Source organism: Schistocerca serialis, chromosome 1 (genome assembly GCF_023864345.2).
Source record: "Schistocerca serialis cubense isolate TAMUIC-IGC-003099 chromosome 1, iqSchSeri2.2, whole genome shotgun sequence".
Lineage (NCBI taxonomy): Eukaryota > Metazoa > Arthropoda > Insecta > Orthoptera > Acrididae > Schistocerca > Schistocerca serialis.
The window spans coordinates 877456785-877471669 of NC_064638.1; the positions used below are offsets into that span (position 1 = coordinate 877456785).

Here is a 14885-nt window from a genome sequence, read left to right on the forward strand (position 1 = left end):
GTCTAGGTATCTGACGCATGTGTCATTGGGCATTGGGTGTAAAGTATGTCATGTACAGCATTTCTGTACATTTTATTGGCACCTCCATTCCCCAGACTGAGCTCCTCTCACACTGATAAAATGCATTGCTGTGTTGTACTTTTTCACTAACTTCTGCCTCTATTCTTGCATTTTCCATTATCACATTTCCTATATGTAAAGTTGCCCCCAATTTCAATATCCTATCATTTAATGTTAATTTATCCTTTGTCTTTTCTGTCTCCTCTAGTTGTTACCGTAGTTTTGCTTTTGTCCACACTGCATTTCATTCCATCTCTGTCAATTTTTTTTTTTTTCATTTGAGGTGTTTATTTATTCTTGTTCCTCCTAACTGTTGCATCCCCACATCAGAGTAACAGTAACTTCATCTTCCTTCCTCTATGAGCTTCTTTTGTCTTTCTCATGATTTCATCCATCGGCATTATAAATAATAGTGGTAGCACCACACTTCTTTGTCTCCATCTCGTAATATTCCTAAGTTTTTCCAACTTGGGTCTGAACACAATTGAAACTTTTGTCATACATTGCTGGTACAATTTCAGTTGTTTGTTTTCCAACTCCCTTTCTCTCAAAGATTTCCCATACCTTTTCTGTGGGAACAATATCATAAATTTTCACTCAGTCAAGAAATGTCATCAGATTTTTGCCATGCACCCGAAGCCTTTCCATCAACTATCTCATACTAAAGATTGGGTCCACTGTTCATCTACCATATCAAGAGTCATACTACTATTTTTCCAACTGACCCTCCACTTTTTCTGTCAATTTTCTTTCCAATATCCTCTCCATTATTTATGCTACTTGTGATAAGTGTGTGAGCCCTCAATAGTTGTCACATACTTATGTCTCCCTTCTAGAGCACTGAACAAAATATTCCCTTTTCTCATTCTTCAGGTGCACATTTCTGAGTCCATATGCATCTTAGCAATCAATTTAACTATTATAGCCCAGAAAGTCCAGCTGCCTGTAACATCTTAACATTTGTTTCATCTGTCCCAGGTGCCTTTCCTGTTTTCATTCTTCTCAGGGCTGGTTCTTCTTTGGGCATTGTAATGTCGTTCTCTTCTTCCAGGCCCAGGTCCCCATGGCATTCTTCTGTTCCCTTTTCATCGGTGTTTTTCGCATTTAGTAATTTGTCAAAGTCTTCTTTCCATCCTCTCCTTATCTCCTCTGGTTGCATTATTAGCTCTCCATTTTCCCCTTTCGCTGCCTTTGTGTAAGTGCTTTCCTTCATCCTAATCCTTGTAATTCCATACAGCATCATTTAACCCCAGTACATCCTTTTCCAACTCGCATCTGAATTTCTCCCGTCTTTTCCTCTTTCCTCCAACTACCAATTTCTTACATTTCTTTTTATTTTCCTGGTATTTCCTTTCACAATGTTCCATTTTAACTTTTCCATTCATGCTTTCTTCTTTTCTTTTACTGCTTTCTTCACCAGCTCATTCCACCATGGTATCTCCTTTCCTCTGCCCTTGCATTCATTCTGCCACTGGTGTGCTCTGCAGAGCTTACAAATGGGTCTTTGAACATATTCAATTCCTCTTCAACACTTCCACAGTTAGTCTTTGGATTTTAAATTTAAGTAACTCCTGAACTTTCATTGTACTGTCATGTCATTTGTTTCCACACTTTCACTTTCTTCTCCTTTCCTGCCTCTATTCATTTCATTTTACCCATTCTCACCTGTGTCACTGCTAGTCAATGGTCTCAATCAAAAGCTTCTAATGGGGGTGCAGTCACATCTGTCAAGTGGCTAAGATTTTGCTTTTCCAGGAGAAAGTAGTCATTGACCATCTTGTCCTTTTTATCTTTTGACTGCTTTTCTCCCTGAAGCACGTGTTGCCAACAATCAAACCACTTCTTTCACAAAAATCAATTTCTTACCTTCCTCATTTTCCCCCTGTATCTATATGTACCAATTATCTCTTCATTCCAATTCTCTCTTTCCTTTCTTCTCTTTCCTTTCTTACCTGTGCATTTAAGTCAACCTCTCACGATCACTTCCACACCCATAATTTTTTTCTCCAATAACTGTAAAAATTCATCCGTATACTTCTCATTATTTATCTCCCTTTTTATCAGTGTTTAATAGACATTATCTAAAGTGCTGAACTTGTTGGTTAATATAATCTGATATACCTCCCAATTCTTAGATGAATTTTGATATGTATTTATTTCATTTCATTCCGTTGTAGCCTGTCACCTACAATTCAGATATAGGCTGTAATGTTTCTTACAAACTACTCCTACTACCACAGCAGCTACTGTTATGAAAACTTCAGCTTTTGTCTGTCACATTCCACAACACTCTCCATTGTTCCCCTGTTCATAGGCGTGTCCTGCAGGTTCCTTGGGCACTGTTGTGTTGTGTTGTAGTTATTTCTCTCTCTTCCTGTGTTTCTGACTCTGGTTGCAGGGAGGATTCCCCTGTGGCAACAGTAAGCACAGCCACACGCCAGCACATGTCATCCCAGTTCTTGTTCCTTGGGTGGCGAGACACGACCTATGGCTGTGTTTCTCTCTGAAGTTGTTAAGATGACTACTCGTATGGTGTTGGCAGTTCTTCCGCTACTGCTGTTGACCTCAGCTGCCTTTGCTCCTAAACCTTCCTTGAAGTAGAGTCTGCAATATTGTCCAAGATATGCCATTCTGTTTCACAATGTAGTGTCTACTTGTCATTGAATCTTTTGGTCTGATTCAGTTGCTTCCAATCGGTATGAGCTCTGTTGGCATGCAGCGGAAATCCCCAGATGGTGTGTTCTGGTATACCTTCTTCACCATAGGCACACTTGGAGGTCTGTCGTCGACCAATTCAATGCCAGTAGACAGCATAGGGCCAATGACCAGCTGAGATATGAGTCAGTTCTCTGGAGGGAATCAGGTGCTTCGTTCCCAGTCTCTCTTATATTTGACAAAAAACCATAGGTGTGCCTTGCTGTTTGGACATCACCCCATCATTTCTGCCATAGGACGACGACCTGTTTTTGAATTTGCTGCCTGCTTGTAATCCATATTCCTGTTAAATTTGGCACTTCATGATATTGTTCTCAATATGATACATAGCCACCTTTTCTGTATCAGGAGATCGAGTGGATGCACTCCTGTCAGCCGAAGTAGTATTCCACAATACACCATGTTAACTATCCGTGCTGGTCTTATGAGCAAAAGTTTATAGGCTGAAGCACTCACACAATATCTCATAATCACAGTTAAGATAGCATTATGACACATTCTTATTGTTTGCATTGGCAGCATAAGATTGTAAGTGGCGAGACTAATAACTGTTTTCATCATATTCCTTGCTCTCATCTTCATTTCTTCAATATTTACACCATAATTTTGTTGTTCATCCAACAAGACACATCTGGTGACAGTCTTTCTCTTTCTGAACCTGTTACTTACTTTCATGATTGGGTCTCTTAGGAGATTCCTCTTTAACAGCATATACAGCATTAAACTTTCAAACTGCTGTAGAAATACCACCACTGGTCAGAATGACATCAAATTGAAATAGAATATTATTGGAGAAGGGGGAAAACGTATGACAAAAGAAATACATAGTTACAAAATATAGCAATAGATGGCGCTGTAAGCATCATAATTTAATAGTGGTCAACTACAAATGACAAATGAATCATACAACAGTGCCTAAGCTGTATGTTTGACGTTAAACAAACTGTACTACTCAGTGTGGGTGTACAGGTGTGATACTGTTAGTTAAGTAAGCCCATTCACCACAGCAAGGTCATATCACATTGGATGGGAAAAATCGGCTTTTAATTCTCCTGAGGCCAAAAACCGCATGGAAAAACATCAACCAAAATCAAAGTGGATTATTAATTTCAGTGTGACTGGCACAAAACATGTTCAGTATGCTGCCCACTGGTTTCTGCAACAAGTTGAAATAGAGAAACAGCATGTTCCACAACTGATCGAAGTGTTTCCGGGATCAAGTTCAGAATATGTTGTGCAATGCATGCCTTCAGTGCAGCTAAGTTTGCAGTCAGAACACTGAACACATCATCTTTCAGATAGCCCCACAGCCAGAAGTAACACGGATTAATATCAGGTGATCAGGACAGCCTGGCTGTAGGGACATGGTGGCTGATAATTGTAGCATTTCCAAAATGGCACTTAAGCAGCTGTTTAACTGGATTAAAAATGTGTGGAGGTGCACCATCTTGCATAAAAATGATCCTATCCACACTGTTGGAGAGCTGGAATGGCGTGGTTGCACAGAAGACATTCGTAGCACTTACCAGTGATGGGGGCACAGTAGATACGACAACGAAAAATGCACCACATTGTAGAGCGTCGAAAGAATTTATTTATTTATCATCAATACACCTCTACATGTGAACCATTTGTAGCACGAAGAATATCAAGTCTGTAGTCAGTTTCTTGCCAAGTTCTTCATAACGTTTCCTCTGTTATTGTTGCAGTCGCGTTAGTGATACAATGTTTCAGCATAGGAATATCATACACTTTGGTTGCATACACGTGGTCCTTCACGAATCCCCGCATGAAGAAATCAAGTGGCGTAATGTTGGGTGAACGTGGCGTCCAATCCGACGATTGGGAAATTTCCTATCCAGGAACTTGCGAACAGCCGTTGACCAATGCAGCGGAGCTCCATCTTGTTGAAAAAAGATGTTGGGTTGCAAGTCTTGTATCTGAGGGTACACAAACTGCTCCAACATGTCCAAATACACTGACCCATTCACTGTTTGTTCTGCAAAGAAGAACGTTCCAACAATCGTGTTGCGCATTAGCCCGCACCAGATATTTAGCTTAGGGCTAACACAAACATTTTAAATGACAATGTGCGGATTTTGTGAACCCCAAATCCGAACATTAGGCCTTTCAATCCTTCCTGATAAATGAAAGGTTGCCTCATCTGAGAATAAACATCTTTTCATGAAGCTGGCATCCATACCACTACACTGGAGCATATCCGCAGCAAATTGTTGTTGGTGTAGTTTGTCATTCAGCGTCAAATGTTGCAGAATTTGCACTTTGTAAGCTCACATACGAAGACGCTGCTGAACTACATGATTCACTGTTGATCGAGGTACATCAAGTTGCCTAGATGCTTGACAAATTGACTTATGTGGGCTTCTGAGAAACATTTGTCTGGTGTCCTCCTCTGTCTCTACTGAAACTCCATAACGTACACTACCAGAATGTTTCAGAACACTTCTTGTTGCCAGAAACTTCCTATACCACGTCCTAATTTTTTTCATATCAGGTGGATCACATTCATACACACAACGATAATTTCTTTGCACAGTAATCATTGATTTTGTTTCTGAAAACCACACAACTACTTGCGCGCGCTGCTGTGGAGTCGCCATTTTCACTTCATGTGACCATGCTGCACTCTGGCAACGATACTTGGCACTTCTGACACGGGAATATAAATTTTTTGAAATGCTCCACAATGTGGTGCATTTTTCACTGTCGTATCTACTATAGTTTTTCTCTCCTGGGTCCTTGAAATCAGGGTGGTTTGAGTGGGGCACCTTGTATTCTGACCATTAACATTCGTTTCAACAAATGTTTTGTGGAATCAGAATGAGAAATACTCACTTGAAATTCATTACAATTCTTCTTGCATAGACTCAGGATCATTGTACATTGTAGCATCATTCTCAGTGTCAGTGTCAACAAAGTTCATGCAAAATTTTGTCATCATTAAGAAATTGTGAAGCCATGTATTTAATTTTTTTATGAACTGAATGAACAGCTGCTTCCCTCCAGCAACATGATCACATATAACTAATGTGATTTGCTGGCTGATTGAGAAACTCCTTTTTGCAATCTGTTGGATGTTTTAGAAACTACACATCCCTTGCAACACAATGAAGAAACAGAACCAATTGTTTCTCTAGCATCCACCTTAATATATATTTAGCCAAACTTCATGCAGCAAGGTCTTCAGTGCTGAAGAAGGTGGGCATGACCCACGGGCTAAAGCCATTGTGTTAGTTTCCTGATTCCATTACCCCAAGTAATTTCCTCCCCCCCCTCCCCCCCCCCCCTCCCACACACACACACACACACACACACACACAGATCAGATTACCACCGTCACAGAAAATTATGTTGCCTTATAGCCTTCAATGACCACGCCTATAACACACTAGCCTTCCAGGACCCAAATAGTGCGGTGATATTCCATTAGGTATCGGGATTGCAGCCAGATAATGTCGAAATCTTGCAACTATTTTACTCCCACTGAAAGAAATTCTGCTCTTGTTGACTAGCTCCTCCAACCAATTGCCCAAAACCTAGCTTCCCACATCAAAAATACTAGCCATTTCCTTCACCAAATTTTCACCATTCCCACTGAAATATGCTCACTATTTTTTATTTACTTAAATTTGGCATATTTCGTGACAGTACCTTTTCCGTGAAATGTTTACAAGGCGATATTTGTCTTGGCTTCAGTTGTATAGTGGAAGTATGATTCCACAATGCAGCTTTGTCCAGAACAAGATCCCCAATTTTGAAAGTGGTTAATTTTACCCTATTGTTATGTCTTTTATTCCTCTTTTCCCCTTGTTTCCTCATAGTTTCCCTGACAATATCTTCTCTCTCTTGCATAGTTAAAGGTGTACATTTAGGAAATTCAATAAGTTCTGATATAAGATTTGGAGGTCTAATATTAAACATAATCTCATACGGTAAAAATCCTGTGGAACTATGTTGTAGGCTATTCATAATATCTTCAAAATTTCGAATGTGCTCAAACCAGGTTGGATGTTTATGGCTACAATAGGTTCTACAAAGTCTCCCAATTTCCCTCATATATCTTTCTGCAGGATTGGTGGATGGAGAATAAACAGATATAAGTATATGCTTCAATTTTGATCTTTCAATAAACTTTTTCCAGATTTTAGAGGTGAACTGTGAACCATTATCTGATAATATAGCTTTTGGTTTATCCACCTGTGCGAAATAATCTCTTTCAATTTTTATTATAATTTCATGGCTAGTAGCTTTTTTCACTGGATATAGTTTAATTAATTTTGAAAATACATCTACCATAACAAATATGTAACAGTGACCACCTTTACTCTTTGGTAACATTCCATATAAGCCCACAGCGATAAGATCTAAAGGTTTTTCTGGAATAATGTTTTGCATCTCTCCACCACATCTTTGATTGCTCACTTTAACTCTCTGACATTTGTCACAGGTTGCCAATTCTTTTCTTACCTTCTTTCCAATATTGTAAAAATAAATGTTTTCTTGTATCTTTTGAATGCACTTCTGTATCCCACAATGACCAAAACTTTCATGTATGTAGATGATCAGCTTTTCAGCATCTGCCTCTGGCCAACACAGTTTCCAATTATCAGACTCTACATCTGTTCTCCGAAATAAAATCCCCTTATGTAATTTGTAAAATTTATCGAGTTTCTCATACCCCTTCTTGCCTAAACATTCTTTGATTAATTTCCAACTTTGATCTAAATTTTGATTTTTTTCTAATTTTGTTACACATAGTTCTAATTGTTTTCTCATTTTCCACCCCTTTCAGGTATCTAATTTTAAATTGCTTTTCCTCCTCTTTTTCAAAAATCTCCTTTTCTCCCCCAATTGGTAACCTTGAAAGTGAATCAGCTACTACATTCTCAGAACCTTTTATGCGCTTGATTTCAAAGTCAAACTGTTGCAGAAATATTGCCCATCTGGTCAATCTACTGTGGTGTAATTTGCACTCTTGTAAGTAACTCAAAGCTTTGTGATCCGAAAATACTATGGTTTTATGTCCAGTAAGGTAAATTCTAAATTTTGTAAGAGCCCAATGAATTGCCAAAAGTTCCTTCTCTGTGACTGTATAATTTTTCTCATGCTTGAGCAACATTCTGCTTGCAAATGCTATGGTACAATGTATCTTAACTCCATTCTCTACTCTTTCTTGAAATAACTCTGCTCCAAGCCCATAATTACTGCTATCAGTGTTCAAACAAAATGGTAAATTAAAATCAGGTCTGTGTAATAAGTGTTGCTTCCTCAACTCTTTCTTAATTTTATCAAACTCTTCCTGACAACTTTTATCCCAAACCCAAACAGTGTTTTTCTTAAGTAACTGGCTTAAACATGGTGCATTCAGACTCTGATCACTTATATGTTTTTGGTAATAACCGCATAACCCAAAGAACGACTTTGTTTTTTAGTCTTAGGTATAGGAATTTCTGAAATTGCTTTAATTTTTTCTGGATCTGCCAAAATTCTCTTGTCTGTGACAACATGACCCAAAAATTTTAATTCAGAAACTGCAAATTTACATTTCTCTAATTTCAATGTCATTCCCCATTTTCTAAGTTTTTCACAAACTGACTTCAAAATCGAAAAATGTTCCTCCCAATTTTGCCCTGTAACCAAAATGTCATCTACATAAATTCAGTTTAGATGCAAGTTCTTGCCCAGTACATGATCCAAAGCTCTTATAAATTCGGAAACAGAAGAATTTAACCCAAATGGCACAACACAATATTGGTAACTCTTACCATTGTACAAGAAAGCAGTATATTTTCTAGAATTAACCGAAAGTGGTACCTGATGAAAACCCGAAGTTAGATCCAAACGTGACATATATCTTATATCTGTAAATTTATGGAGTAACTCATCAATATTTTCGGGATGGTCTGTCTGTCTGAACAAAATTTTGTTTAAGTGTCTAGAGTCCAAAACCAATCTTACTCCACCATCTTTTTTCGAAACTACTACTAGAGGATTATTATATGCACTGATACTCCTTTCTGTTATATTACATCCTTCCATCTTTTTCAGCTCTTTCTCAACAGCAAGTCTTTTTGATATTGCAATACTGTACATGAAAAATGGTTCATGAGGTTTTACCTGAAGCTCACACTGATAACCCTTTACCCTACCAGGTATGTCACTGAAAACATCACTGTATTCCCACAGCATATTTTCTAACTGTTGTTTTTGCTCCCCAGATAAATTTTGTGTTTCTGAAATTTTCAAATTTACTAAACTCCCAAATTCAACTTCATCAGTATCAAATCTATAAATTTCAATATTCTCCAATCTATTTTCTTTTAGTAAATTGATACTGTCAAAATTTCCATTACTCTGATCACCAAGTGTGTTCACAAAATTTGTCTGAATGTATTCCCTTTCACTAGTTTCTATCAAAAGTTTTCTTCCAACCCAATCAAATGCTGTATTTACTTTTACTATCCAATTCATACCCAAAAGAAAATCCTCATTAAATTCCTGAATTACAAAACATCCATGTGTGAACAACTTGCCTTCAATTAAAAATGTCACTAAAGCCTGGTTTTTTCCAATTTACTGCTCTTCCCAGTAGCACCTTTTATCTTTACCCCAACAACTGGCATTTCAACAAAATCTTTCCCCACTTTCAATTTCTTGCTTAACCTTTCAGATATTCCCGAGATCTCACTTCCTGTATCAATTAAACATTTACCAATCCATGACCCAATCTGAACTTTTATATAAGGACTGCAAAATTGATCACTTTTCTCAGAACCTGTATCCTCATGTAATAAATCACTTTCAATTTCCCCAAACCTACGTATACTTATCAGAATCATATGGTGTACCATTATATGTATTATTTGTCACAGTTATAAAATTTGCACAATGTACAAAATTGTCATTAGTACTCTCTATTATCTCAAATAGCCAAGAATTTTCATCCAAATCACATTGTATACTATTGAAGTACTTATCCTTCAGCTTTTCAAAAATAAAATATATCATCTTTTTCCACCTCTCAGAACATACAGTTTCACATACATTAATAAGCATCTTTCTAAACTTCTTGTCAAAAGAAATAGTTTCACTGTTCAGCCATAGATTCATAAGAAATGTGTGTGTGTCATTAGTATCTGTAAAAGTTTCACTTAGGCTAGAAGTTATACATGTGTCATCATTATTTGTGTAGTCAGATTCTTTACCAACAACATCAAAATTCACACTTTCACATACACCCAGCTTGTGAGCCTTATTCTTCCTGGTAACATCCCTGGGAATTTCTATAATATTCTCACTATTTAATCCATTTTCAACCATGTGTATACCCAACTCCCTATTTAAACTAATGAAACACCTTTCCTCAACATCATCATCAATACCATTACCATCATTATCAACTTTATCATCAACATCATTATACATATTCAGGTCATACACATTCAAATTATCCCCTAAAATATTATTTCCCCTTTCTAAAGTTACCAGGTCCCTTTCGCCAATATTTTCATTCTCACAGCATGCATTCTCTCTTTCATTCACACACATCTCTGAACTACTACAAATTACATCATCTGACAAAGTATTGTTCTTTTCTGCCCAAGTGTAAAACTCTGTCAAATTAAATGAATCACAATTACTTTTATCTACTGTATGTTCTTGTTTACTGAAAATTTTATCTTTATCAATATCATCATTATTTTCCTCTTGAAATTTCTTCAATAAGTAACAACTAATGACCTCATGTGATCGCTTAGGTTTGGGACTGTCATGTTTGGGTTTATAATAGTCACATCCATTGGTCCTTTCATCAACCTTGCGGACCTTCAAGGGGGCGTCTACTCGTTTTTTATTTCCTGAATTACAACTGGTTCCTGTTTGAACTGCTGATTGTGGTTCTGCCGATGTCTCTGATCAACATTTTTGTTCCCATTCCTATGCCAAACATTACCTGGTTGTTGGTAGTTTCTGTTGTACTGATCTCTAGCAAAATTTCTGTGATTTTTATCCCTAAAGTGTTCTCTATTTTGTTGATTATTTCCGCGAAAATGTTGTTCTTGTTTTGGATGAAAATTATGGTCCTTCTTTTGAAAATTGTTATATCCCCCTGAATTTTGACTGACACCATGATAATTGTTTTGTTCCCATATTTGAAAGCTATCATTTCCCCAATTTTGACCATTACCTTTCTGAGTAAGCCCACTGTGTGTTCTTGTTGTTACCCTATCCAACTTTTCAATATAATTGAGAAACTGCTCTACATTACTATCAGGACAATGAACTAAACTCAGCTGCATTGCTGATGGCAATCTTCTCTTTAAGGTATCAATTTTGATCAAGTCATCCAAAGGTTTTGTTAAATGAATAAGTTTTTGAAGTTCACTTTTGCAAAATTGTTTCATGTTCCCATCTGATTCTCTATAGTTTCTCCCATTCAAAAATTCACTTTTGATTCTAGTTTGTTTAAGATCATCCCAAAAATTTTCCAGAAATTTTGATTCAAATTCTGAAAAGGTCATCCCCACAGTTACAATCTGGTTTGCCCAAGTCGAAGCTTCCCCTTCCAAGAATTTTTTCACAAATTTAATTTTCATATCATCTGGTGAGTGAGGTAAAAAACAATCCTTACAATACTGTATAAAATCAACGGGATGTAAGGGTCCATCTACCGAAAAGTGCTTCACTGGAATATTAGATACAAGATTGCATGTGTTGACATTGTGATTTTTGCTTTGAAATTCAATGTCAAAACTTTCAATTTTTTCGCAAGTTCTTTGACAGATTTTTTGTTTTCTAAATCATTGCACTCTACTTTTTTTTCTAGAGTAACCAAACGATTGTCAGTTTCTCGTTGTACATTTTTTACTAAAACTTTTGTGTTCTCATCCAAATTTTTAATTTCCCCTTTTATCTCATTACAATCAATTAAATTTCTTTCCCTATCTGCCAGTAACTCATTTTTTACAGTATTAATTTCATCACTCAATTTAGCATCAATTTCATTTACTTTTGCTTCCACAGATTCAATTTTTTCCTCAACACTGCCAACTCTGTTCGAAAGATCACCCACTTGGTTATTGACTGCTTGGACTTGCAACAAAATGTTATCAATTTTTTCATCCCAGTAAGTCTTATTGTCGTCAACTGATTGTTTAATTTCTTTCGTGAAATTTACAAGAAAACTTTTTAAATCAAATTGATCGGTTCTTTCTGTTTCATTTGACCTGTCCTGATTTTCAAAGTCTATTAAATTACTACTTTCTACTTTAGGCACAATACTCTCGAAACTCTCATAAGTCATTGTGAAGAAAAAAAATTTATACACAACAATACAAAACAAGATAAAAAGATAGTTTTAACAAAATACGAGGGTTTCGTGACTTATCTGGAGCACTCTTCTACTGTTGCAAATCCACGTTTTCCATCCATGTGATTGTTGACCAAAATTCTTGAAATTACTTCTTCTGTCGAAAATTATACTTTTTGCGGAAACATTTCTTCTCCAAAACTTTTACTTCCCGATGAACACAAATACTGTAACACACATTCTGAAAAAACTGGTATTAACACACAAAAATTTTCTTCCTCGTAGCACTGTTGAAGATCTCGTGAACACAATATCCCGGCAACAGTCCCCAGTTGAAATATGCTCACTATTTTTTATTTACTTAAATTTGGCATATTTTGTGACAGTACCTTTTCCGTGAAATGTTTACAAGGTGATATTTGTCTTGGCTTCAGTTGTATAGTGGAAGTATGATTCCACAATGCAGTTTCGTCGGCTGCAGAAATGACCTGGTTCAATGCATTTGCCTCATTTTTGGTGCTTCAAATACCATTTCTTCGAATGTGGTTTCTTCTTAAAGTTTATATAGAAAAAGTAGTAACATAATTCATTTTTTCCTGTTCACTAGCAAATTATGTATAATGGCGACCTGCACATTGTTCTACCGTCAACACACACCACGAGTTCACTGCCGACTGACTACAGTCAAAGACGACTCCAGTGTCAAAGACATTTTACACAACACACAAGCTTCTACTTGTAATCAGTCTCTTTGATATTCTTCATCACATTTACTAATAGTAATCAATATGCTGTCACTCTCTATCGACAAATCCGGTAGAAAATAACACATCTCCCTGATCCATTACACCACTCTTTTACCTCCTGGATCCCTACTTTTCACTGCTAATGCTACCTCCATATACACCAACATCCCTCATGCCCATGGCCTTGCCACTGTCGAACAGTACCTCTACCAACATCCCTCAGACCCCAAACCCACCACCTCATTCCTTTAACACCTTACCAGCTTTATCCTAATCCACAACTACTTCTCAGTTGAAGGAAAGGTATACAAACAAATCCACAGCACAGTCATGGACACCCATGTGGTACCTTTCTGTACTGAACTGTTTTTGGACTATCTAGGGGAAGCCCTCCTAGGCTCCCAAGACTCTCAACCCCTAGTCTTGTTCAGTTTCATTGATGATGTCTTCACGATATCTGCTCAGGGCCAAGACACCGTACACACATTCCTTCACAACCTCAACACCTTCTCTCTTATCCTCTGCACCTGGTCCTCCTCTACCCAGTACACCATCTTTCTGGATGTTGACCTCCACAAATCTGGTAGATCCATCCACATGTCTGTTCACATTAAACCCACTAGCCACCAACAGTACCTGCATTTCGACAACTGTTGTCCCATCCACACACACACACAAAAAAAAAAAAGAAAAAAAAATTACTCTCATACAGCTTAGCAGCCTTGTGGACAATGTATCTGTAATGATGGAACCCCTCAAACCTTGTCCAAAAACAGATTTCTCATACCATATCGTCATGCATTCTCAATCCTCCCACCACCCTCAAGAATCAGCTAAAAAGGAGAGCCCTTCACCAGGGTTTTGATTATTTGCCATCCTGCCCTAAAATGAGGGACATCATACCCAAGATCCTTCCTACCTCCCCTACAGTGGAGTCTTGTCACCCACTCAACCTACACATCATTCTAGTCCATCCACGTGCCACTTCCACTCCCAATCCCTAGCCACTGGGATAATATTCCTGTAGCAGGCCAAGGGGCAAGATGTACCCAATCCTCCCACCCAGCACATTCTACTCCAGTCCTGTCATGGACTTATCCTCCGCTATCAGAGGCCAGGCCACACTACATGATAAGCAGCCATGGTACATACTATCTCCACAGCAAACACTTCACAGCTTTTTTTGCCAGTACAACTACCAGCAAACTGCCCTCTGGGCTGAGTCACCGCTGCCAAAGTGTTGCCAAGAACAAAGTTGACCACCCAGTGACACAAATACAGCTGAACACAACGGTTCAATTTCAGTTGCTGCTTCTCAACATATACGCAATACAACTGGGCCATAATATGATTTTCTTGCAACAATTCATGGATACATGCCATGTTTACACTATGTTTTAATGCATCAGGATTGGCCAGGAGGGGAAAGCACTAGGCACCTGTTGAGGTGAAGAATAAAACATAGTTTAGACTGTATGAAGTTTTATTGCCGTAAAGAAAGGCAGGCCTGGAGAAGCCGCCGAGACTGAATGGGGAGCCATCCAAGAGAGCAGGTGAGGAGGGCGTCTGATCGGTTTGGAAGCTGCCAGCAGAAGAGAGCGAACGGCATGTCCGCTCAGGCAGCCGGCCGTGGTTCCAGCCCCACTTGCCCACCTCCAAGCCTCCCTGTTGGTCAGTCAGATCGTAAGACGCGTGGTTCGGTAGTGTTACCATGTCAGCAACATGTGAGTTTAGCTGCTGATGGTTCAACATGTGAGTTTCAGGGTGGTTCTATTCGGTTCTGGATAATGTGACTGAGACGCTGCAGCTTACCACCAGACAGAAGGCACTGACGAACTCAAAGTGAAAAACTAAAAATCAAACTTTATACTAATAAATCCATTCAGTATCGGCCCTCACTGTACACCCTTCTCCCATCCGCAGGAGTGAGGCATGGGGGGAGATGGTAGATACTACTAAGGAGCTCCTGCGAAGGATGGCCTTACATAATTTTAACAATACATCTTGATTATTCTTATTTTCGTGTTAGATTTGTA

The 14885-nt window shown here is 38.1% G+C and overlaps 1 protein-coding gene across 4 annotated transcripts in view; it reads left to right on the forward strand.

The window, feature by feature from the left end:
• Window positions 1-14885, forward strand: part of LOC126410738 (E3 ubiquitin-protein ligase Bre1) — a 284197-nt gene that overhangs the window by 57397 nt on the left and 211915 nt on the right. The window lies entirely within an intron of this gene.